At 35.8% G+C, this 26,564-nt stretch overlaps 2 pseudogenes across 1 annotated transcript; one reads left to right on the plus strand and one right to left on the minus strand.

The window, feature by feature from the left end:
- Positions 1–11,816, minus strand: part of LOC149140320 (alcohol dehydrogenase 1-like) — a 36,438-nt pseudogene extending 24,622 nt beyond the window's left edge.
- Positions 11,817–15,531: 3,715 nt separating this feature from the next.
- Positions 15,532–18,336, plus strand: LOC149140321 (alcohol dehydrogenase 1-like; annotated as a pseudogene). Its single transcript, XR_016265068.1, has 10 exons — positions 15,532–15,562; positions 15,708–15,847; positions 15,999–16,045; positions 16,365–16,702; positions 16,904–16,986; positions 17,097–17,172; positions 17,276–17,337; positions 17,789–17,884; positions 17,994–18,155; positions 18,304–18,336. The product of XR_016265068.1 is annotated as an alcohol dehydrogenase 1-like (transcript).
- The last annotated feature ends 8,228 nt before the right edge of the window (positions 18,337–26,564 follow it).

Here is a 26,564-nt window from a genome sequence, read left to right on the forward strand (position 1 = left end):
TGGTTCAATTTCACAGTTGTTTTTTGTTTCAGGTGGAACAGGTGATGGGGAAGAACATGGTTGCTGCTTTGAATGATGATTGACATATGCTACTAATGATAGTTGTTAATGACTATCATAGTCTTGTGGTAGATATTTCATCTCGATGTCATGTATTTCTTTTCTTGTCAAGGTCATGTAATGGCCTACTTTGGTTTCCCCACTATGCCTAGGATGGATGATGTAATGTTCTTGTTTTATCTTGTGTAAACTTTTGGTGTATCCCCACTTGGTTGGGAGATGGATGTATGTATGAGGCTTTGGTGATAGGAAGGTCATTTATGATGTATAAAGTCATGTATCTTCTTGTAGAACATCTTCTTGCAGACCTTGCCTACAGTCAGGGGGAGCATAGACAACACAGGAAAGCAGAGATTTCAGCATGTATTCAGGAGGAGCAGAACCCTTTGACCTTGATGTCAAAGGGGGAGAATGATTTTGAGTAACTTGGGGTTGCCATCAAGTCCAAAGGGGGAGATTGTTGGCATTATGACACAAGTTTGGCACTATGATACAGGTGTTGTCCTTGATGGCAACCCATTTAGAAGGAAGATCACAGTTCAGGCTCTCAGAATGAAAGAAAAAGAGACACACGCAGGTTCCTCTTAACCAAGGTGTGTATACACGTGAGTTAAACGATCAAAAGGTGTGTATACGTATGCAGGCACTTTCATGCAAAGGAAAGCGCGTACGTGTGGGAAAACTTATTTTTGGTCCATGGTATTTAGTCCTTGGTATTTGAACCTATGGTTTTGGACCATGGTATCTTGTCTGAAGTGTTGAACCCAGGTATTTGGTCCAAGGTATTGATTCTTTATGGTTTTGGGCCATGGTATTGTGTAAGGCCTAAGACTATAAAAGGGGAAGGATATCATTGGGCAAAGGCATTGACTCAAGCATTGAATATCTTATGAAGAGTTAGATCTGGAATACTGGTCATTGGGTTATGGTGCATAGCTGGATTTGAATCAAGGAGGAACCTGAGCGCAAGAAGAAGGATAAGTACTATTGATGGGTCAAGATCTTAAGGCTTGAATAGTAGTATCTTTGTGTGATTTTGATCTGTTATTTTTGGCACATGACTTGATCTATAAATCTGATAATATGGGTATAACTGATGTCTGAATAAGTGAAAAGGAGAAATTATCTTTTATAGATTTGTACGTAGGTTCAGCGAAGCAAAGGCGCGTATACACGTTGATTCTATAATTCATAATAGCGTACATGCAGGTTGGCCTTAATTCAGCAGCGTATGCATGCAGGTTGCACACATTGAAATAGCGTACGTCTCTTGAAATATGTTTTAGCTACTTCTGTTTATTGCTGCAGTGTTCTAGGTTCAAAATTGGTGTCTGGTTACTGTTACTATTTTATGGGTACAACATTTAAAGAAGTGACTATTTGATTCAGTTTTGTTTGGTGCAAAGGAGATTGGTTGATGCAGATATACTTGATGTTTGATTGATGTTATTCATGGATCCAATCTGAAAATTTATGAAACATGGTCCCTGAAAGAAAAGAGAAGGTTGTATCCTCCTGTAGGTCAGCACCTACGTACTAGTACCTCAGCTAGTACAAGAGCTAAGGGGGTTGTAGCTCCCTTCCAAGAGAAGCTGGATAATGAGAGAAGGTTGTAGCCTTATGCAAGTAGCAGCCTGCGTACTGGTATAAGATTGCACCAGTACATAATCATTGTAAAAGAATTTTCTAATTAAAAGAAGATAGAGACGAATTGTAGCAGGTGGTTTTCACCCACATTGGGTTTCCACCTTATATCTTGTGTTCTTATGTGTGACTGCCTGTTCTGGTTTACTGTTCTTGGTTATTGTTTATACAGTTTGATGTAAAGATTAATGAACAACATTTGAAGAATATTTTAAATTACAAGTCTACTGGTTATACGCTAGTTTCCTTAACTGCAGTTGTGTACATACGCGGTTTTTACTAACTAAAGTAGTGTATGAAAATCTGATTGTGAAATGAAAAATAATTGACCGATAATACTGATTCACCCCCCCTCTCAGTATTATTTCCAATAATTGTCTCTAAAAGGCAATGTCAAATTACATAAGCATGGAGATGTCTCAAGAAAGATTATTATTGTAATGTTTTTATTGACAATGTTTTTGTGTTTGTGATAGAAGGAAATTTAGCATGCGCTACATTTACTTTACAATGCAATGTTGTTTTTGGCAATCTTGTTTTATGCGATAGAAGGGAGTCTAGCATGTGTTACATTTCCATTGCCTTGCAATCTTTTTAATGACAATGTGCTTGTGTTTGTGCTAGAAGGAAAACTAGCTTGTGCTAGATTTCTTTCGGTGTGCAATGTTTTTCTTGGAAATATGCATGTGTTCATGCTCAAAATAATTCTAGCATGTGCTAGATTTATTTCACCATACAATGTTTTTATTGGCAATATCCATGTGTTTGTGATAAAAAGAAATCTAGGATACAAATATTTCTTTTTCTTTGCAACATTCTTGTTGGCAATATGCTTGTGTTTATGCTAGAAGTAATTCTATCACATTCTTTATTTCTTTCACCTTGCAATGTTGTTATGTGTTTTTCTTTGTGCTAGACGAAGATCTAGAAGAAAATCTAATAATCGCCATAGTTAATGTTCTTTTGTTGTGTTTTGATTTTATGGTTTCTAAAGCAAGCTAAGAATATACATGACTATAAAAGATAAATTTTCTGTAAATAAGAATTTTTTTATTTTATTTTTATTTTTATTTTCTAAATAATTCTAAATTCTATTACTAAAACATAGTGATACACTGAGGCTTTGGCCTTTGCATGTCCATGCCATGGTTTAAGGCATATAATAGCAAAAGAGGATTGTGATTGCCCAAAATGGGAAATTACAAAAATGAACATGCTGCCCATGCAGGGGAAACCAACAATCAATCACAGTAGCTAGCATGATTTGCAAAAATGCACAAAAAAACCCTATTGATGTAATTCCAGAAACCTAAGACTCGATGACGCGTGGTAAGTCGCGTGGCATTTTGTGCTAGCAAGTCAGGTGTTATGCAACGATGACGGGTGTTCCTCAATGATGAAACACCTATATGGATCAATGTCGTCCTCTTCCTGCTGCATCGCACCCGTGTCGTCTTTCACCTGAGGGTCATGGTTCTTCTCCTTTGCAGTGTTCTTGTCCTAAGGATTGTCCTTCTCCCTTGCACAGTGTGGTCTTCCATCATTCCTAGCTGGCTCCTCGCAGATTGGGCTTCCTTATTTATTGGTTGGCTGCTCGTGGAAGGTAATTGAGATGGTGGCTGTTATGACTGGTTGGTTCAGGGAGCAGCGATAAGTGAACTGGGCTGAGCGAAGGGGTTGTTGTGTGCTGGAAGGAATGTCAATGGTTGGAGAGGCAGATTGCATCGGTTGGAAGCGGAGAGCTCATGAGTGGCCACTGCGAGTGTTTGGATAGTGGCCAGAGACCAAATGAGCCGAGGGGGATGAGGAGTCTGAGGCATGAGAAGGTGGAGAGTGAGGCAGTCTGCCTCTGCTACTCCCTCTTCTGCTTCGCATTCTATGGTGGAGCCTAGGAATTTTGATGTGAGAGCGAAGAGAATATCTGCTAGGAGGCAACTTAGAGAGTTGAGAAGGCGCGGCAGGTTCAGAGGTCAACTGAGAGGAAGGAAAAGTAGAAGACGCATAACAGAGAATGAGGTTGCAGATAAAGCTTTGTGAATAATGATTACCCGAGCCAAAATCAATGCAGCATAGAATGTTGCAACGCCTGCCCGTAGCAGTGCATGAGCTTGGTTTCACTGCAGCCAGTGGACAATGACATTGCAGAGGCGAAGGATTAGAGGCAAAGGAGGTGGAGTTGAAATTACCAGAGGGTGCCATTAAGTTGAGCCGAGGCAGGTAGACGCAGCCAGGTTGATTAGAGTGTCGACTTAAATGCCATTTACTATTGTTGTTAATTCGTTTTATGGTTTTGTGTGCGGGATTACGGAGTGCCATGTGGCCAGGCCACTTGCCGACCTGTTCCCCTGCCAACATATCAATTCTGACGTACACCCGCATCTGGGACTGTAAATATGATGTTGTTGTAATCTCTACAGTTTTATTTATTTATTCACAATGTAATGTTTTTTAGAAATGTGTTTATGCTCGTGCTAGAAGGAAAGTTAGTAGGTTATAACTTTCCTATAGTCACGATTAAAAGAACATAATAAATTATTTGGGGGTTCCCTTTTTCTAATCAACACCATGATTAGCTATTATTGTGAGTTCTACACTTGTTCTTGTTCTTGTTCATTTTTTTTACACATATAATGATGCGATTAGTTATGGTATTTATAAATTCATACTTTCTTCAATAATTCGAAACTATGCTAATAATTTTTTACCTTTTTTTAATTATTTATTATTATCAGAGACCATAGACTATGAAGCTAGTGAGAATTCAAAGGAAGCATCCAAGGAAAAAGGATGTTCAAGAAACATGACACCAAAATATTTAAATGGTATGACAATTTTATAATTAGTTTATACTTTGTTACAATGGTTAGACATTATGCTAATAAATGGTTGTTGATTAGCTTATATTTATTAATTTATTAGGCTGATGATGAAATGTTGTGCACCTTCTTCGAGTGTGCAATTAGAATTTTTTCTGATAAAAAAAATTCTCTTATATCTTGATCAACCTATTTGGGATAAATGGTACACCATTTTTAACTGTTACCAACTATGAACATTAAAGTGTTCTCCAAGTCAACCTAATTTTGAGAACTACAAGAGAAATAGTTTACACAATTTGACAACATGTACTCTTCGACCCGTCAGGGATTAACCATGGAAGAAATTTCTTCAGAAGCAGATAAGCTATTGGATGAAACCATTTGGTTTTTTATTCCACTTAATCATCCAACAAATGCCACAAAATTACAAGATTATTGTTCTAAATTGAAAACCAACAGAACATTATTGGAGGCAATGGTTACATATTGTGAAAGTCATTATGAGAAATTGAATGAGAATACTTTTATCACATTCAACATTCTTGAGAATTATTAAATTAACGATATTATATTTTCCAACTTTTGCAACATGGTGGAGGGGTCTACTTCTGTAAAAATAACACATAATACAAAGATAGAGTCCCTTTCTCAGCAAGCATGTGGAGTTCTTGACAGAATGATAAATGGATCAACAAGTGTTCAATGGGTTGACAACAATTTTGAATTTGGTTGTCATTTTGGGGGCTTTGATATTTTGTCAACACTTTTGCACTCTTTTCCAATGTTAGTCGCAAGTAGTTTTACATACTAACCTTATTGTTCTGAATACACTTGCTTTGAAAAAAGAACCATTTCACAAGGGATATAATATTGATTTTTTTCGATTTCTTATGGAAAAAATGAGTTGAATGAATTTACTACAGTTCTCTTAGTAGAACTTTGGTTTTGTAATGATGTACGCAAGTTTTGGGAAATTGCCATAAAGAACTCCAAGTTCAACTATAAAATGACTAGTGGCATTTATGAATATAAGTCTCAAAATAGGTATAGTTATGATATAGTTTTTACTATACATTTCTATACTTAAGAATTAAAAATTTTGGAAGCTTCAAAATACTCTCACACATTTGAAGACACATTTGATGAAAATGAGAGAGATTATGATTTCTGAATGGATTTATTGGAAAAACACCAACAATGTAGTGATGCAAAAGTGGTTATTACTCTTTATGCGGGGACAAATTTAATCAAGGCTTGTTGTACATATGGAAGAATAATTGCATGTGTTGTGAGAACATAGTCACAAAGGATAATCATGTTGAATAATTACAAATATTTTCAACTATCAAATCCAGGATCTATTAACTTCTTAGAAAATTCAAGTACTATAGTTTCTTTGTTGTTTCTCTTATAATACTTTGGATAATATTTTGTTTATATTTTTAATTGTCAAAGTGTTTACTAAAATGACTAATGATGAAGATTCTAAAACAAAGAATGATGAATGTGGGAAGCAAAAAAATAATCAATATAGTGCTTATGACGTTGAAACAAGTTTAGAAATGGAAACAAGAGGAGAAGAAGTTGTCATACCAGTTACATAATTTGTTTGGTTGTTGCTCTTGTGACTTTTTGAATTTATTTAATTTCCATATTCATAACATTTTTGGATGTCTATTATAGCAAATTATGAGAAGAATGAAATTAATCAAGATAATGACCATGGAATGATGGGGATAGAAATGGGTATTAATCATTGTAACTCTTTTTTTTAATCTAAATTATTATTTTTATTCTCGTGAATCATAGAATTTCATTTGTGGATTATAGTTGGAAATAAAGAGAATGAATATAGTGACTAAGGGAATGTCCCACAAAACTACAATCAAGACCAAAATATTATATGGACAATTAAAGATGATTTATTTTTTGTATAGTTGTTTAATGAATTTTGTTCATTGTCACAATTATAACTTTTTTTTTATGTTTATTATAGAGACAAGCAAGGAGAACAAAGACATTGATCAAATGAATGTGAAACAAAGCTTTAATCAAGGAAAAAATGTAATATCAGATACTTGTAATTTGTCCACTTGTTTTCCTTATTATTTAATGATTTTATTCATTTTCACAATTCAAAATATTTTATATGTATAATTTAGAAAAGAATAAAGGTAACAAAGATGATGATGAGGTGCAAAGTTACAAATATGAAGATAATGTCATATCAAATACTTATAACTTGTCTTCTTATTTATTTTATTATTCTTTGAACTCTAATGGTTGTAACTACCATAACGTTGTACATTTTTATTATAGGAACTAATAGAAAGGACAAAATTAACAATCAAAATTTGCTAAAGGTGCGTGTGGGTGTGTTTCGTTTTAAAGGTTTCATCACTAATGTTTTTCTTGGTATTGGTATTTGATTGAATGTTTAATAAGAAGTACTATTGGTGGTTGATTGAATGTTTAATATGTTTACTCCAAGTTCTATCAAGATGATAAAAGAACTTATTATTTCATCTATAAATAGTGAAAAAACCACTTAAGGTAAGTGTATTGTTTCAACAATTTATTTAGTAATTTTTGTAACATGAATAAAATGGTTTGACTAGATTATTTGTCATTGTGTTGGATCCGGAAGATATAACAACACATAATGCAGATTGCAGAAGTCTCAAATCCATTAACTTAAAATAAATTAATTATTTTTGAACTGAAGGAAATTTTGTTATCATAGCATCAATGATGAAGCAACAAACAAAGGGCATATTTAGAAAATGGGAACTAATGTTGATTACACAATAGAGAAAAAATTATTTTGGATTCATCCACATGCAAAAACATTTTTTGAAATGTGTTTCAAAAATGAATATCTTGACATTGCAATTTGGATGACAGCTTTAAAAGAAAGCACAACAAGAATTTTAAAAAAGTTGGTTTCAGAAACATTCAGGATAAACTTGTGTTTATGTGGACTTCTTAAGATTGTAAACCACAAAAGGGACATAAGGTCATTGAAAATCCAAGCAAAGTTATACACACTAAATCATTGAAAAAAGTGTGGGAAATGCATACCCAATATGATGCAACCAATACTATTATAGTGGATTGTTCACTTGAGAGCGTGAAAGATAATCCCAAAGAAAATGTGATTCTTGCCCCTCCATTCATTCATTGGAACAAATCAAGAGGATAATTGGTTAATCGATGAGCTATGGAGAATGTTGCATAACCTCAAGAAGGCTACACATGTGCAAGCTACTAATAAAGATGTTCAATTACATTTTAAAGTACCTTAATATGACTGATGTCTATTTCATGTTAGTATATGTATGACATCAAGAATTATTAGTTTCATTTCACAACACTAATAAAATAATTTTTGATTTGGTTTGTCATTACTAAAAGCAAAATACTTTTATTTTCCTTATTTTTGGTGAGATATTGTGTTGATAATAATTATTGATTTGAATGGCCATTTAATGTTTTCATATCAAAATTTCCCATGCTATAGAATTTTTTACAATGGATTACATTAAAAGTAAAAATTAATAGATAACTGGTATATTTGTTTGAATTAGATCATTACAATTATTTGTTTCAATTTTGGTTTAAGTTATCATTATACCTCTTAGAAATTAGTAATGTGAAGGATGGTCCATTGTATTTTTATAACATTTTTTAATCCATATAAGTTGAAAACCTATATTAGGTTATATGTAGCACCAACAATAAACATACAATTTGTACTAAAAGAAGCACCAAAAGAAACTAAGGTATAGACTCTAGAAATTAGCATATAAATAATTAGGCTTGAAATTTAAAAATTGTATAATATTGTATGTGGAAATTAATCTATAATTTATTTGTTTACTTTCACTAGACCATTGTAATTATATTTTTCAATTGCAATTAAAGAAATCATTATATGTATTAAAATCAATGATTTAAATGGTGGGCCAATGTGTTTTTAGAATATTTTTATTCCATACAAATTAAATAAATGTATTATGTTGTATGTATAAAGTAAACATATCATTAGTTTGTTCATTTTAATGGGGCCATTGTATTTGTATTTTGTGATTACTATTAACTCATTGTAAAATTCCCTTTGCATACAAATGGAAATAATTCATAATAAATATTAACATCATTTTTAAATTGGTAGGTTTTTATGTCCTTAATCAATGAAGTGTTGAAGTGGAGATGTGTTAATATCATGCATGTGGTTGCAGTGTAGATGCAGATGAGCATTACTACAAGTCAAAAGATGGTGATATTTGAAATGGAAGGAGTATTCTTCCAATCATACGCCAAAGATGAACTAAATTTTCATATTCAAAGAGAACCAGATTGGCAGTTTGGTGATGGGTCCTATGTTTTAAGGCCTTTTCAGTCAAGTATGAAAATGTGCTTAAAAAATTATGATGCCGCAATATGGACATTAAATGTCACTGACAAGTACATCCGAAAAGTACTAGAAAAATCAAATATTGATATAGAGGACTTTAAATTTGCACGGGACAAGTCTCATTGTCATTTGCAAACAAAATTGGAAGTAGGGAGAACAAGACAATTTTATGAGAAAATGTTGACTGATGTGTGGTCCCAATATGTAGATAATTTTGAAGAATCAAGTGTATTACTAATAGATACAACAAATCATACTTCTCAATTCATTGGATATTGATCAAACCACATGTTGATAAAATCCTATACAGGAAAAGAGCAAGCTACATGGCTTATGCAAATTTAATTCCCCTTTCTTAAGACACTTCATCTTATCAATAAAAAACATTAGTACATTCGAATGTTCAATAGAAAATGTACTTCAATGTATTGGATGGAGATAATTCCTTTATAAATTTTTTGAAAGTACATTCCAAATTTTTGATACATTTTGGACATAGTTTTTGTTGAATCAATTTGTATGATTTTATATTTTTTGAAATATATGGGAATTGCCAATTATATTAATATGTATATTTCTTATTATTTATAATTTCTTTTGCAATGAATTTGTTGTATCGATTTTTTTTCTAGGATTTGTGCGTGCGTTCTTAAATGAATTGTTTGTCATTTAAATTATCTTGCATGAACCATCGACGCATTTTATTTTTAATGACATGTGTCTACTTAAATGCATCAATAATCATATATAAATGTGAAATATAAGTTTTGAAATAGAAATCCTTGCAAACAAAGGTGTAATTATTGGTAAAGAAAGTATAATAATTTACTTGATAAATGTTATGTGCACTATTCACTATTCACAATGCATTATTCCCTATTAAGGCCAATGAGAAATGTGTCATAGGTGAATGATTTGAACTTTTTGAAGCATAAGATATGTGATTTCTTAATCCATAATTTTCATAAATTTATATGCCTAAATCAATTAATGGTTGTAACTGCAATCATATCATATTGAAAATCAATAAGGCACAAAGTCAGTTATTCATTGTTTACATATAAAATGCACTAATATGAGTGCATAAATGTGATTTGTAATTTTTGAGATAAAAATCTATTGTAAATAATTTTGCATTTCTTAAAAAAAACATATAATTAATGATAATGATTGCTAAGTGGACTATCAAGGTTTGATTAGACACTATCATGGATGAATTATGTCTTTGAACTATAAGGCATCTAATTTCATTACTTAAAGTTAATTTTTTGTAAATTTGTATTTTAAATAAACTGAAATCATATGATTTGAGCTAGAATTATATTATTGACTTGTACTTAGTTATGTCCATTAATATGATTGTATAAATGTGATATATAATATTCGTATACTATGATGCATTTCTTCAAAAAATAAGTCTTATAATTTGTTGATAATAAGTATTAAGTGGACACTTTAGGCTAATGGGTGATGGCTCATAGGTGAATACTACTCGTTAAATTGTAGGGCATTCGATTTTTAATCCATAACTTTTTTTATATATTCTTAAATCAACTATTTGTGTATGCAATCATCTCATCTACATAATTTAATAAGGAATCGATTTATTGACTTGTATTCATTATCACTTAATTTATTAAGAGTGTATTAATGTCATATTGTATTTGCTTTGAAAAAAAACTCTATGTAAAGAAACAACAATAAAATGGAAAATGGAATACATTTACTGGTCTCTGCCTAGGATCTGTAGAAATTTCTCCATGGAAGCTGACTTTCAAACTGAATGATGGTTCATCTTGTTGTCTATCCTGTAAGACTACTTCTGTATCAATATGAAGAAATTCAAACTCTACAATGTAGTCATGTCATGCAGCAATATGGATTTCCCAAATTAAAGTGCTAATGGTTTCTTGGAAATTAAAATGACAAATCTGCTCACCTCTAGGCATATACTTAAACATGAACAACTTAAACCAAGGACTCCACCAGCTATTAGCACTATCTAACTGTGTCGCATATGCAATGACTCTGACATAACCATGTATTCTGGCCCTTTGGTGGATAGAGAAATAATCTTGCCATGTCCAATCAATATGTTGGACAAAACCAAAATAGATGGGAACTGGTTCTCTAGACAGTGAATAATAGACACGCCAAGGCCTATCTCTATAAGGTAACTCACTACTATAGGCTATCATACCAGACTCTGAATCAAACCAAATCTGCAAAATCATTTGGATGACTTCTACTGGTAATGACTTGACTCTTAAAATAAAACGATCCCAACAGAATTCATATTTACACTGACTACAGACTAATACTGAACAATTTTTGGACTGACAGACACTAGACTGGACTGGACTTTTACTTGAAGAACTTTCTCCTTTGTACAGGGGTCTGAACATCTTGATGTCTTTGATTTCTGGAGCTCCTTCTCTTGTCAACATGTCTGCTAAATAATTTTTTGCACCTGATTTATAGACAATATCAAAATCAAAACCTTCTAGCCAGAGAGCCCATCTTAGAACCCTGGTATTTCCTTGTTCCAACAATTTCTTGTTGGACAAAATACCTTTCATATGTTTCAGATCAGTTCTAACTAAAAATCTGACACTTTTAAAAAACAATCTGAATCTTTGAAATCCTGCTTTGACAGCAAATATCTCTTTGTGGGAAGATGAATACTTAGCTTCTGTGTCATCAAAAGTACCAAAGGCATATGCACAAACAAGTTCTTTCCTTCCATGTTTCTGTAATAACATTGCAACCCATGTATGATCAGATGCATCTATTTCAAGAATAAATGGAAGATTGGTGTCACGCAGTCTTAACTTGGCAAGCTCTCTGATTTTGCTTTTTATGTTCCTTACTGCCATAGTCATCTCATTAGACCATTCATATTTTTCTTTCTTCAGCCTTTTCTACAAAATCTCAGTATCTTCATATTTCTTTTCATAGAACTGACGGATGTAATTCAAGCAACCCAAAAATCTTTGAAGCATCTTTAACTCAAGGAAAATATCCAGAAATTTCAAAAGATAAAGAAGGATATGGGTTTGAAGCTCTATGTGACCCTGTTCAATATGCAATCCTAAATAGTCTATTCTGACTTTTCCAATTTGAAACTTTTCTTCTGAGTCAGATAGAACTAAACCATGCTTGTACACCATTTCATAGAATTTTTCCAAATGTAGCTTATGAGTATTTACATCCTTACTAAATACAAGAAGATCATCAATATATACAATCAAATACTCTACCTATCCAAAAATATCTTCCATCCGCTTTTGGAATTCAAAAGGAGCATTCTTCAAACCAAATGGCATTATTGTCCATTGGTATTGGCCATGTGGAATTGTGAAGGCTGTTTTATATCTGTCATCTGGAATGATACCAATTTGCCAGAAACCACTTTTAAGATCAAATTTGCTGAAAACATTAGCATTGGCGATTTTAGCAAGAAATAATTCTTTATTGGGAAGAGGATACCTGATAGGCATTAGAGCCTCATTCAAAGCTTTGTAATTAAATACCAACCTCTTCTTTCCATGTTTTTGCTCACTATGTTTGTTGACATAAAAGGCCGAACATGCCCATGGGCTTTTGCAAGGCTCAATTAGGTTTTGTTCAAGCAACTACTGAATCTTCTGTTTGCACAAAGCCTGTTTAGTGGGTGACATATGATTAGCACTTGCTTTCTGTGGTTTAGGAACATACCCTTCTTTATAAGGTAATGCTACAAAATATTTTTCTCTGGTCCAAAAAGCGTCTAGCCTGCTTGTTGTGCAATTGTTGTGCAGCTTATCTAAGATTGCTTGTAATGTCTTTTGGCCATGTATTTCTGCATGCTTGACATTCTTTTGAATTTTGGTAAGATCCTGCATGGTATCCTGTAGATTGTCTTCTTCACTGGGAGTGTATGTAACAACCCACCTAATCTAATCCACTAATATAAAGTTTTAAACTTTATATTAGTGGATTAGTTTAGGTGGGTTGTTACATCTGCATGCTTGACAGTCTTTTGAATTTTGGTAATATCTTGCATGGTATCCTGTAGATTGTCTTCTTCACTGGGCTTGACCTTAAGCTAGTAATCATTTTTTGCAGGAATCATAATCGGTCCTTCAACAGTAGTAAATGTGACTGAGTTTTTTCCAAAGGTGACTGGAAGGAATCTCTTCAAAAAATCTTGTCCCAAAAGGACATCTGATCCTGTATCAAAATTGTACAAAGTAACATATGTCTATACATGATTCAAATAAACTGGAAAATCAGGAGATATATGGTTAATCTCCATTAACTCTTTATTCATGGCTCTGAAGGAAAGTTTAATAGGCTGCCAATAATAAGAAGGAATTGTGCCAAATTTGCAGCAACTACACATAGCTATAGAATCAATTTGTGCATCTAAAGAGTATTCCTTTAAATTTGGAAATTTTATTTTCAAAGGAATTACCACTTTATCCCCTATTCCCATAATATTTACCAAATCTACTTCCTTAGTTTTCATGGGCATTTCTTCTGGAATATCCTTCATCATAATTCTTGTCAATTTGGAATTAGCATCATCATAATCAGAAATAAGACTTTGAAGTTTCGCTGATAATTGCAATATTTCTGATCTTGTTAGTTTAATAGATGATTCCAAACTGCTAATTTTCTTTTTGAGAATATTGATTTCATCCATACCTGTAACTTGAGAAGCTTCTATAATATGCAATGGTTTGAACATTGAATCAAATTCTCTTTCAATAAAATCTTCATCATCAATTATTCTTTTGGAAGGTAATTGTTTTTCTAAACTTTCCAGCTTTTCCTTCAATCTTCGTCTAGCTGTTAACTGAGACAGTTCAAGCTGTGCTAGCTGTGTCTTGACCTCATCAATCTGATTCTGCAAATTGTCTGTTTTGTTGAAGTAAAACATTTTAATATCAGCAATAAAAGTTTCATCAGAGTCAGAAGAATCAGATTCCAAACTTATTCTTCTGATATTAGGTAAATCATCATTATCTGAAGTAGAAGATTCACTGGAAATTTCAAAATATTCACCAGAGGATTAGAAGTAGACAAGTTATATAAGATCCCTGCTTTTCAGTTCATAGCAACTCAGTTATTTCGCTTTACTTCTGTAAATATCCCTATTTCTACTGATCAGAAAGTCGAATAGATTCCTTTAATAAAAAGAGAAGATATTGAATGGGAATATATCCTAGATCAAGAATTTTGGAGAGAGTGGGCCATTTCCCTTTGCTGCAAGAAAACTGACATTTCTTCAAGGAGGACATTACCTCCATACTACACCCCATAATGGGATCAACTCTAGTCCTCACCAAAAAAGCACCCACACCAACATTCCATGGTAGGAATAGACTAATTATAGGGAAATAAAGTGAAAGTGCTTTCCACTGATATGGAATCCCATATATATTCTAGTTTTCCTCTCTTACCCAATCGATCATGGGGTTAAGGGAAATATATTTGACAATTAAGAGAATCTCTCTTGACCAACTAGACTTGGGAATGAAATTCCAAATTCCAAAGAGATTGAGCTACAAGTGACTATCTTGGGAATGAAATTCCAAAGAGATTGAGCTACAAGCGACTATATAGAAAGATGGACATCTTTTAGGCCCCATCCTTCCCATTCTTTTAGAAGGGAAATATTTTTCTAGTTGGCCAAATGAGATCCTTTGCACTCCCCACAACCTCTCCAGAGACAATTGAAACATAATTTCCTTATCTTTTCTAAGATAGCTTTTGATATGTACGCCAAGAGGTGCCAATAAATTGGTATAGATTACAGAATTGATTTGACCAATAATAGGTTGTCTTGCTTTGGATAGCCACCTATTGAACAAGAAATGAATCATTTTTTCAACTGGAGCAACCAACGAGTGTCAATCGGTTTTCTTATAGTTATTTGGCTTGATGTTAAACCCAAAGTATCTTGTCCCTTCTTCCATATAACTGCAAAATTATCCTAAATTTGTTAAAAAACTATATCAAAAGTGAGAATTCCTAAATTTATTAAAAAACAACATTAAAAATGAGAATTCCTAAATTTAATAAAAAAACAATATTAAAAGTGAGAATTACTAAATTTAATAAAAAACTATATTTAAAAAGGAGAATTTCTAAATTTAATTAAAAACTATATATTTAAAAGTGAGAATTCTACTTTTATATTTGATGAAACGTTGACCATTAAAATTTAGGATGACCCAAATTGTTCAGGGAGGCCACAATTTCTCCTCAACACAGAAATTTTCGCTTTTCAAGAAATCCAATCCCTTCTGTTGTTTGAATCATGAAGAATCCCTGGGCCATCCAAAATCAACCCAAGTTTCTAAAAATTTATACCCAATTTTTTTTAAATCCTACCAAAATTTTCATTATTTTTTGGGCAAAATTATAACAAATTTAAATTATTGCTTTGCCCGTTACAAAAAATTTGACCGGCTAAAACCCCGTAAAAACAGACATTTCACCCGCTAGAGCTAGAAGCCAAGTAAAAACAGACATTTGACTTGCAGAACCCCTAGGAAACAAAAAAAACCTCCATGCATCTGGGCCGCGTGCGTCGTTTCAAGGATGGCCCCATGGGATAGGAAGCTGCATGAAAGTGGACTTTTAACACCAACGGTCCACATTCTATTTCTTTCATGGGCAAAATTGATTTTCAGAGTTAAAATGGATTTATGCAAACTGTATATGTGTGCTCCTTGAAATCTGATCTATCTATTTTGATATTTGTACTTTTGGTGCAGCTGCTGTTGCATGGGGAGCCGGGGAGCCTCTGAATATTGAAGAAGTGGAAGTGGCTCCTCCACAGGCAATGGAAGTGAGAATCAAAGTGCATTATACCGCCTTGTGTCATACAGACCTTTATTATTTCTGGGAAGCAAAGGTATGCTATGGATAATTATCATTAAACATCAAGAAAATTGGAAAGAAGGATATTAATTACACATCTCCTACTGCACTGTATAACACATACAAATATTGCTTTTAACAGTGAAATGAAATGACTGATATTGATACTGCTGCTTTGGTTGCAGGGCCAAACTCCTCTCTTTCCCCGCATTTTGGGACATGAAGCAGCTGGGTATGCACTCTGTTCTTGCCCATGAATGAACTGTCTGTATTCAAAAAAATTAATTAGTCATATTAGCAGGCATGTGGGATTTGAAAAAAGTTAATTACTCATACTAGCGGGCATGCAGGATTTCAAAGAAATCAATTAGTCATACCAGCAGGCATGTAGGATTTCAAAGAAATTAATTAGTCATACTAGCAGGCATGCAGGATTTCAAAGAAATTAATTAGTCATACTAGCAGGCATGTAGAATTTCAAAAGGGGAAAAGGGACACTAATTTTCTTGTCATTTATTGGTCACTAACTATAGGTTGGTTGGTTGACACAGAGTTGTTGAGAGTGTTGGAGAAGGGGTGACTGACGTCAAGGAGGGTGACAGTGTGCTTCCCGTATTTACTGGAGATATTTACTGGAGAATGTGGAGAATGCAGACACTGCAAGTCAGAGGAGAGCAACATGTGTGATCTTCTAAGAATTAACACGGATAGGGGGTTATGATAAATGATGGGAAGTCGAGGTTTTCAATCAACGGGAAACCCATTTATCACTTCCTTGGCACATCCACTTTCAGCGAGTATACAGTTGTGCATGTGGGTTGTGTTGCCAAAATTAATCCAGAGGCTCCTCTTAACAAAGTTTGCATTCTCAGTTGTGGGGTTTCAACAGGTAAATCATTTTTCTGGACTTTTTGAGGGTAACTTGCTGATGATTGTGAAACAAAGATCATCAAAATGATATAATTGACAGTGTATAGTGTTTTATCCAATCCCTAAAGTTATGGTTTCCTGGACTGTTAATATTAAAGTCATCCATGATCGTTCCCTTCATTGAAATTCTTATTCAAAATTCATTTTGTTGTGGAATCAGGCATGGGTGCGACTTTGAATGTAGCAAAACCCAAGAAGGGTTCAACTGTAGCAATATTTGGCCTCGGGGGTGTTGGGCTTGCTGTAAGTGAAATTCATTTCTGAATTTTTCCTTTTTGGGATCAATGTAATACGATGAGTTTACTGTTTAATTTTCTCTTAGACATCTGACCTGGGCTTAACTACGCACGCAGGCTGCTGAAGGGGCAAGAATTGCAGGAGCTTCTCGAATAATTGGAATCGATTTAAATAGTGACAGATTTGAAAAAGGTTGTAAATTGCCCATTTCCATCATCATTTGTTAATCAGTGTATATATATATGTTGACTGAAGAATTTCCTTTCCTTTCTAATTTGTGTTGATCCTTTTACAGCAAAACTCTTTGGTGTAACGGAATTTATAAACCCACTGGACCACCAGAAGCCTATTCAACAGGTTGGTTGAATGGCCTTTAACTTCTCTTTTCCAGATCGGAATGCTTGTTTTATTTAATAGAATTGATAGTGTTTGTCTAGTAGCACGAATTATTGCATCGGGAGGAGAAGCTTTCTCTATTTTAGTTTATTAATGTTATACACATTACACAGAGCTTTAGTCTTCCACCTAGTCTATAGATAGATTGAAGTGAAGCAATTAAATAATAGCATATGAGGGTGCACCTTGTGTTACTAAATGTAAATCTTCTTGTTTCTTTTAATCCTTGTTTGTGCTACAAACATAGATCTGCAGTTTCACCTTTGTCTCTTTCAAATTTATTGCTCTTTGTTGGTGCTTAATCCCTAGACGCGTAAAAGAATTTTGTTAACGCTCAATTCAGTTTTGTGTTGTATTGTATTCGGAGAAATGTTTTAAATTGACACTAAACTCCGGGAGCTTATCTTATCAGGTTATTGCCGAGAAAACTGATGGAGGGGTGGACTACAGCATCGAGTGCACAGGGAATGTCAAGGCCATGATTCAAGCCTTCGAATCCTGCCATGACGTATTTACTCTGCCTCCCCTTTCTTCTGAAATTGTAAATATATCACACTCAGTTTTAGCAACTATGCATATATGCTGATCACAAGGGTATGAATGTGTTTGTTGTTCAGGGTTGGGGTGTGGCCGTTTTAGTGGGGGTCCCTCATTCAGACGCAGTCTTTGCAACCAGCCCCGTGAATTTTCTGAACGAGAGGACGTTGAAAGGAACTTTCTTTGGGAACTATAAACCCCGTTCCGATTTGCCAGGCCTTGTAGAATTGTATTTGGATAAAGTAAGACATCTATAATTTATTTCTGATATAAATATCTCTCTCACACCATGCCTGCTCATTTCCTTTCCTCCTACTGAAGCACTAGTCGTCTCTAATTAGGCTTTTAATCTAACTGAACTTCCTTTCCTGGTTTATTGTTGGTTTGCAGAAGCTTGGAACTGGAGAAATTTATCACACATGAGGTTTCATTTGCCGATATCAACAAGGCATTTGATTACATGATTAAAGGAGAGAGTTTGAGATGTGTGATTAACATGATTGGTAATTAAATGGCACACAGGAAATATCTTCAGTTTTCCAAAGTTTCTTACAAATTGTGTGGTGAATCGGCATTATTCTTAAGTTTCTTACAAATTGTGTGGTGAATCGGTATTATTCTTTCCCATGTACAGAGGTTTCCTTACATTGAATAAATCAAAAGGATTTGGACAAGGATACCAGAATTCCAGTACTGTTCTGTGTAATAATTGTTATGATTTGGAAGAAGTGGTATTGTTCCCAAGGAAGTTTATATTATGGATTGATTCATTGATACGGTACTATGGAAGAATTGTTATGATTTTGAAGAAGTGGTATTGTTCCCAAAGAAGTTTATATTATTTATTGATTCATTGATATAGTTACGAGGAATTCTAGTTATTGTTAAGTGAATTTGTTGGAAATTTGAAAATTTATTCGTGTGAGATTATTAGAATTGAGATTGTGAATTTTTAAAGATGTGTTATTATGAGAAATCGAATAGTTTGCAATCATGAAATTTGTAAGAATGGTTATTGATTGATTCATTCATATGGTTATCAAATTTTTTTAAGTTATTGTAAGTCAAATTGTTGGAAATTTGAAAATTTATATCTGTGAGATATTAGAGTTGAGTTTATGAACTTTTAAATATTTGTTACGGTGAGAAATCAAATCAAGCATAGAGTTGAGTCTGTGAACTTTTAAATAGTTGTTACGGTGAGAAATCAAGCAATTTGTAATTGTGAAATTTGTAAAAATGTTTATAATTGGAGATGATAATTTAAAACTATACAAATAAACTTAAATATCTGTCTCCACCAATTTCAAGTAATGCTTGGACTCTATTCTCTAAAGCTATAAGCCTTCTTTGTTTTGGTAGAATATTATAAACTTGAAAGTGTTTTATCGCACAAAGTAAGTGCAACCATGTTGCGTATTTAACTAGTATGTTTCAAAAACACAAAACACATCTAAAAGTTGGGGTAATTTGGCCAAGACTATTACCAAATCTCTGAAATGTATCTTCATGCATGCACCTCCCATACCCCATTCTGCAAAGCAAGTAAAAAATTAATGAAAAAAATGGCCACTTATTGCATATTTAAGTCATATGTTTCAAAAACACAACACATCCAAAAATTGGGGTAATTTGGCCACGCTATTACCAAATCTCTGAAAATGTATCTTCATGCATGCACCTCCCATTCCCCATTCTACAAAGCAAGTAGCAATTTAAGTAAAAAATGGCCACTTGCTGCTTTCTTTGGAGGTAGATTAGGTATATGTATCGTTACACACAACTTTGTAAGTTCGGGAAAGGGAAAACCTTAATTCAGAGCGGTGGCGTGCTTGAGCCAGTCCCCATGTATCTCTATCCCCAGTTGGGGCCACAGTGAGCAGATGGTTGTCTGTCAATACAAGGAAGTGGATGCTCATATAAACCCTCGTCCTCAACTAATTTGACAGTTCCACAATGATGTTTTGCTTATAATTGGAGACAGTAAGTGTCGTCCTTTATTTAATTCTCGGCATTTAAAATGGCCACCTTCATTTGATCCTGGAGACCCCATGCTCTCTAACAGACACAAGATATGGGTAGAGACAACACAACATATATCCAAAGTTGGAAGACATTCGTTTTCTGAAGGGAAACTAAGGGCAGAAGATGCAGTTCTTTTCCCTGCAACCCTTGTGGCTCCCATATATTTCAGTGGAAAAATTGAACATGGAGTGATCAACCAGGCTTACTCTACTCCCAATCAAAGCATTAGGGACTTGTTCACTAATTTTGCTACAGCTACAGGCAATTCCAGTTGTCATTGATCGCTTAAAGAAGTTCAGTAATGTTTTGGACCAAGGCAATAGTCTATTAATGAAAGGCTCCAAATCAAAGGCACTTTGGCATTTTTTTTTCCTTTAGGAAAATGAATGTTTTTGGCTTGTCTGTGGAAAGGAAGCCTATATGGTAGCACTTTGAATAGCTCCATGATATTCCTCATGTCTGGAGCATGCCGCACAATTTTGGTAGCAAAATTGAAAGGTATGGAAAATTAGATCAGCCTGTTGACAGATGTATATATCAAAATTCAGCCATGGCTGCCGAAGGCATGATTGTGAATTATAACAAGATGGGAATGAAAGAACCAAGAGCACTTTTTAAAGATACACAAGCCTTCCTACGTGGTCTGACAATCTACTACGAGAGGACGGTCAACAAATGTGACATACAAAATCCACCGGGCTTTCACAAAGGCCACTGTCCCACTCTTAAACCTTAGAACATACAAAATCCACATACCTGTTTTCACTTTATCACTGCTTCCTGACTTGAGGATGATGTGGAGATGAGCGAGGAGATCGTTGCAATTGAGATCCCATGAGTACTCCATCATAAATCCACCCTCCTCCATTAATTTCCCACCAAGCTCCTGATCTTTATCAGTCATTCCCACAATTCTCCCATGGACGAGCCCGACTTCACTGAGGTCTTGAATTAAAATTTTCTCTGTAAAACTCAAATCCCTACAGGCGCCCAAGGTGTTGCACCGCCCGATTCTCCAAGAACCAGGGCTGAACCAATGAGGCCACACACTATGACTTATTCTTGAAATAGGTGTGGTACAAAAATTCCATGGGACACCATGTTTCAAGCAAGTTTGGTTTCCCAGTTTGCCACGAGCCTGCATGGCTGGCAGGAGCTTGCAGAGGGTGATGTGACAAGGGGCAGACGAGCCCAGGGCAGAGGTTATAACACAGAGGTGGAGGTTAGAAAGGAGAGGGACCATAGGGAAGGGCGAACTGGAGGGAAAAGAGGAAGGGGAGGGGTAATGGGAGAATGGGGAAGGGAGGCGGGGAGGACGGGGGAAAGGATAGTAAGGGGGAGGGGGGGAGGGATAGATGATAGGAGAGAGATAGGGGGAGAAGGGTGGGGCTTCATTTCATTATGGAATGATAGTTGCAACTTTTCCACCTCCATATATATCCATTGAGGCTTTATTTCCGGCCAACCTATGACACTCTTCAATTTATTAAGGAATTTTTGTTGTGCTCATGACATCATTGATGCTGAGTAAAAAGCAAGGATCAAGTTCTAGGCTCTCATAATGATTTGATTCCGGTTAGAGAACTTAGCCTTTGAAGTGTTAATCATATGCCTTATAACTATCAGGGAGTCTCCTAACACCTGAATCTTTTTTATCCCATTTCTATGTGCCAGGATTAGTCCTAGGAGCATTCCATAACCTTCAACTTGGTTATTGGTCTTTTGGCCTAGCCCCCAAGAATAACTAAATTCAATGATTCCTTTTGGATTAATGAGAATCCCTCCCCCTCCTGCTACCCCAGGATTTCCTTTTGACACATTGTCGAATTGAAGGGTCCACTTATTTGGGGTTTTTAGCCTACCACCTGCTCCTGTAGGGATAGCCTCAAAATCCAATTGGCCCGAACACAGGGAGTACGCACCGAATCCCGGGGGGTCAAGGGGACCTCCCACAGGGCTAGCCAAGTAGTTTCCAGCGGATCCAAAGAAGGGTTATTGATAGGTTTGTGCAACTCCATACACACCGAGAGGGTTTTCATGGCTATATTCCTTGTCAGGATCCAAGACATTTTGAAAATCGCCTTATTCCTTGATATCCAAATTTTCCAATTGATATACTTTGGGAGCATAGACCACACCTCCTTAAATTTGTTTTTGGCTTGAAGGGAGCCCACATATGAGTTGGGCCAAGAGTTGAAGAAAGAATGAATGTATGCAGACCATATGGTTCTGCAGTAAAGGGGATCAAGGGCCACAACCTAGAATTCCTTCGTCACATGACACTGCAGGAAAAGATGAGAGATTGACTCCTCCTCTGATTCGCAGAGAGGACATCTTGATGGGCTAATTTGCCCCCGCTTCCTAAGGTTTTCAGCAGTAAGAATTTTTTTATGGATGAGCAGCCAGCAGAAGAAATTGATTTTTGGAATGGCATTTGTTTTCCATATTTACCTCAAAACGCATTTTTTGGAGGTAAATGGGTGTCAGCAAGCATGTCCAAATAACCATTATTCACTGAGTAGTTGGCGCTCTTCCAACCCCAACTGTGTTCCACATTTTGTGCAATGGGGTCCAACCAATCAACAACCTCAGAAGCCTTTCACATTGAGGGAAAAGATCCTCTGGGATGTTATCCATCATCCAACGTTTCCAGCCCCCTTGTTGGTCCCACTCCACAATCTAGTCCAGCAATACCACCCCTCTGCTTTCCAGAAAAGGACAAAGGTCCTCCAAATATTGATCAGGATCCAGGGATTGAAGGTTGAGAATTGAATCAATAAATATATTGATAGTGGCCCCATTTCCATAGATCTTAAATATTTTGTGATGAGGTTCCTGGAGGAATTAATCAACTGCCAAATGGGAGAACCCCATCTAGAGGCCAATTTCCCAACCCGGTCATTTGAAGGAGATAGGTACTTGGACCTGATAACTTGAGACCACCACTGGCTCGCGTTTATGAGAGAGCTCCAGTAAAGTTTTGCTCCTATAGCCATATTTTCCAACGCTGGGCCCCTGATCCCCAGTCCACCATGCTAGATTGGAGCTCTAATAGTTTTCCAATTTACTAGGTGATATTTATTGGTTTCCATTTTGCCCCCTTCCCACGAGAATTTCTTGATGAACATGCCCATTTGGTGAAGCACACTTTTGGGAGCTTGTAGAGCTATGAACTGATATAGGGGGATTGCTGAAAGGACTGACTTTACCAAAATTTCTCTGCCCACATTATTGAGCCATATTCCACCCCAGTTTACTATTTTAGATTTCATTTCTCTTGCACTTTTTGCCAGGCGTTCGATGTTGCTCGTCCCAAAAATATTGGAATCCCTAAGTAGTTGAACTCTCTCCAGTCTCTGATAGCTTTAAATTCCAAAATTTTCTCAATCTTATTTTCATTTTTCCTTGTAATATTCTAGTTGTAGATGTGGCACTTAATGTCACTCGTATTTCCCCCTGAAGCACTGAGAAATTTATCCAGAAGATTTTTAAACCTCCTAGCAATAGTGGTAGATGCACCTCCCATTAATATAGTTTCATCCAAAAACTGTCCATGGTTTATGCTTTTGATGCCCTCCTAGAACTGAATGCCCAGAAGGTTGAGGGATGCCCTCTCGGATTCCAAATCTCTACTCAAGACACCAACCATAATTATATAAAGAAAGGGTGAGTGGGGACAACCTTGCCGGAGACCTCTAGAGGCTTTGAAGAACCCCGCAACCTGGCCATTCACCAATGGAGCAATCCAAGGGGAGGAAACACAAAGATATATCCATCTTATGAAGGTCTCATCCATGCCGAGTTTACGGAGAACTTTCTACAAGAAACAGTGTCTAACCCGGTCAAATGCATTAGCCATATCCAATTTAATAATCATGTCGTGATCACCCTGTCTCCAACTAGAGTCCAAGGCTTCTTGGATGAGGATAATGTTGTCAAAAATTTGTCTCCCAGGGACAAATCCCCCTTGATTGTCGAAGATTAAGAGGGGCACGAGCGACTTTAAATGTCAGGCCAACAACTTCGAAAAGATCTTATAAGAGATATTGCAAAGGGAAATAACGCAGAATCTAGAGAATGAGGAGGGGTTCAATTCTTTGGGAATTAAGGCCAGGAAAGAAGATTTTATGCCGCCCACCATTGCTCTAATTTTTAGGGAGTATCCCACCAACCTACACAGATCTCTCTTTATGACATCCCAGAAGGGGTGATAGAAGCTCACCGAGAAGCCATCCAGGCCCGACGCTTTATCCTGAAGGAAGGAAAAGATAACCTTATAGATTTCTTCTTCCGTTGGAGGAGCAGTCAACAAACTATTCCAATCCCCAGAAATAAGAGGTTAAATGCCTTCTAAGAGGGAATCTTCATTCTCCAAATCCCTCTTATGATCCTTGGAATACAAATTTTTATAATGCTCTACTGCTGCTCTTTTGATTTCTTCAAATTTATTGATGGTCTTCCCCCATGGGTAATCTGAGTGATATTGTTTTTCGATTCCCTAAACTTGGCTTGCTTGTGAAAGAATTTAGTATTTCTATCACCTGCCTTGAGCCAGTTATTTCTTGATTTTAATCTCCAGTACTCCTCTTCCTCTCTGAGAGATCTGTGAAAGCTCTTGAAGGTTTCTGCTTCTTTATGGATATCCATCACCTATATCGGCCTGGTTTCTTTCTGTCCTTGGATAGCATCCAAATTTTCTTCCATATTCTTTATATTGAACTACCTTTCTGTTTGTTTTCTTTTAGCCAAGTTTTCAAGTCTTGTTTCAATTTGTGAATCTTAGCTTCCTAGATAGTAACTGGGCTATCCTGGATCCAACCTGCCCAAGAATTGGAGACCATTTTGAAGAAATTAGGGACCTCAACCCATTGACAGGAGTAACGGAATGGGAACAAACCCCAGATATAGGGGCATGGATACTTCAAGGCGGATCGAGTCGGTGGCCTAATCTAGCCCAAGGGAGGATCGCTTATTTAAGGCAGTAGTTCAAGGTGAGGGTATTATTGGCCACAAGGAAACAATCTAACTGGGGTGCAATACGATTATGACCCATTGTTCTGTTAGACCAGGTGTAAAGGAATTTTTGGGGTTTGACATCATATAGGTTCAAGGCTAAGGTGAGATGCTCCATGTATTCTTTTTGGGCGTCCCTGATTATGGAGCCCCCACTTTTTTCGTGGCAAACCATAGTAGTATTGAAGTCCCCCTAATGATGCAGTTATTCCCATACTCAATATTTTTCAAGTCTGTTATGAAACCAGCTCAAGAAAAGATAGATCAACGCCTTAGAATTCAGCCTCTTCGAGGGGGCAACCTCCTTTATTACATGAATGAGCAATTCTTGGATGATTCAAATGACAAAACCTCCTTTCTATATATAGGAGTCTAAGGAGTCACAATATAATCCAGCCGACCTAACAATAATAATATAAAGCCACAAAAATAACAATAGAGGGATTCTATGGGGCACAGAAATAACAATATGGGGGCAATAGGGGCACAACAATATTAATAAGGGGTATAACTACAATAGTAATGGGGTAATCACTAGTATTATAGGGACCCAACATGCCCCTCTCCTTCAAAAAAGTGTTGTCCTCAACGCTTGAGTAGTTCTGGATACTTCTGCATAAAATTCTCATCCTCCCATGTGGAATCTTCAGCGGATAAGTTCTTCCACTTGATAAGATACTCTGAAATTGATCGATTTCGTAGCTGTCGAGTTCTTGTTTCTGTGACTGCTTCCGGTTCCAATATAATTTTTCCTTCCTCGTCAAGTTCTGGCAATATTGTTTGAACTGGGAGCTTGTCACCTATAACCTTCTTTAAACATGAAACATGGAAAACTGGGTGCAATCGAGAAACTGCAGGAAGCTCCAATTTGTATGCCATAGTACCAATCTTTTGCAACACCTTGTACGGACCATAATACTTTGGTGATAATTTATTATCCTTCTTAGCTTGCTTGAGGGACATTTGCTTATATGGTTGTAGCCGTAGGAATACCCAATCACCTACATCAAAACTTCTTTCGCTGCGATGTTGATCTGCCTGTTGTTTCATTCTATTCTGTGCCAACACGAGGTTATCCTTTAAGAGTTGGAGGACTTGTTGTTGATGTTCGATGTGATGTTCCACTGCTTGAACTTTAGAATTTTCTCTTAAATATGATGTGATGGATGGTGGTTGATACCCATAAAGTGCCATAAATGGGGTCATTTTTGTTGCTGTATGGAAGGAAGTGTTATACCACCATTCAGCCAGAGGCAACCATTTGACCCATTGTGTCTGTTTATCAGATACAAAGCAACGAAGATATCCTTCCAAACATTTGTTTACTATCTCAGTTTGCCCATCAGATTGAGGATGATAAGATGAGCTATGAGCTAACTGAGTACCAAGACAAGAAAATAATTCTGTCCAAAAATTTCCAGTGAAAATGGGATCTCTGTCACTTACAATAATCTTTGGGTTTCCATGTAGCTTTTGAATTGTTTCCATAAATGCAGTAGAAACTGTACTGGCTTTAAATGGATGTGATAATGCACAAAAGTGTGCATACTTGGTAAGTCTGTCAACTACCACCATGATGACACTCTTTCCCTCAGACTTGGGTAAACCTGTGA

The sequence above is a fragment of the Pinus tabuliformis genome, chromosome X (genome assembly GCF_031772625.1).
Source record: "Pinus tabuliformis cultivar Carrire ecotype Pingquan chromosome X, CPIR1, whole genome shotgun sequence".
Classification (NCBI taxonomy): Eukaryota; Viridiplantae; Streptophyta; class Pinopsida; order Pinales; family Pinaceae; genus Pinus; species Pinus tabuliformis.